Source organism: Phalaenopsis equestris, unplaced genomic scaffold, assembly GCF_001263595.1.
Source record: "Phalaenopsis equestris unplaced genomic scaffold, ASM126359v1 Scaffold192018, whole genome shotgun sequence".
Lineage (NCBI taxonomy): Eukaryota > Viridiplantae > Streptophyta > Magnoliopsida > Asparagales > Orchidaceae > Phalaenopsis > Phalaenopsis equestris.
This window is the reverse complement of record NW_018211967.1, coordinates 1-931: the sequence shown is the minus strand read 5'-3', so window position 1 is coordinate 931 and position 931 is coordinate 1. Positions and strand designations below refer to the sequence as shown.

The 931-nt window shown below is 36.5% G+C and overlaps 1 long non-coding RNA gene across 1 annotated transcript; it reads right to left on the bottom strand.

The window, feature by feature from the left end:
• Window positions 1-120: 120 nt before the first annotated feature.
• LOC110034666 lies at window positions 121-868 on the bottom strand. The gene is made up of 3 exons (XR_002295078.1): window positions 607-868; window positions 274-520; window positions 121-199 (listed from the first exon to the last, which is right to left on the bottom strand). It is a non-coding gene; the product is annotated as an uncharacterized LOC110034666 (long non-coding RNA).
• Window positions 869-931: the final 63 nt, after the last annotated feature.

Genomic DNA, 931 nt, shown 5'->3' with positions numbered 1-931 from the left:
AAAAAAATCAGACGATGAAAGAACTATAAAACTAACATACTGCACACGAATATTTGCATAAAATAGAGATTAACACTTAACTTAATTGGCAGCATTAAAAGAAAATAAGAAAATTTGCCTACCCTTTCGTCGTGCTGATCATAAGTAGCAATACACTCATTTGACTTAATTGTCCACAACTTGACCAAGCCATCAAAACCTACAAAGCAACACAACAAACTACTAAATAGAAGCAAAGGTTTATCAGGAAATTAGCGGATAATCGTCTAGTACCACAAGAAACAAATTGTGTTCCACGTGTAAGGAACAAAGCACGAGAAACTCCAGCAGTATGGCCTTCAAATGTTTTCAAACATGAACCATCAGAAATCGCCCAAATTTTAATGGTCCTATCACCAGAAGACGTCATAACACATTGATCAACTGGAGAAAATGCTACAGAAAAGATTCCTCTCTTATGCCCCTTTAAGACCATCACAGATATAAGCTCGGGAAGCCTCCATATACAAGCAGTACGATCCTAAGCAAAACAGAAAAAAATTTACACTTTAAAACGAAACTAAAGCAGTTACTGAAAGATGGCATGAAGTGCATCAATGTGCTAACCTCGGAGCCACTACAAACAAGATTGTCAATTGGTGAGATGGCAAGACAGTTTATGTCCTTGTCATGTGCCGCAACAACAGCTTTTGATTTAAGAGTAATATCTTGGTCAACGTCTTCAGAAACACCATCAAAGCTCCACACTTTAATAGTACGATCACTGCAACACAAATAAAAAAATTTTCTAAGAAGCAATTCAGGCTTCCATCAGTAAATAGGTAATGGACTAGACCACAGAAGCAAAAGCCATGATTTCACTTTATAGAATCATAGTGCAAACACATGATATGAGCATGATTTAGCATTAAAGCCTGGAATCACAAAGAAA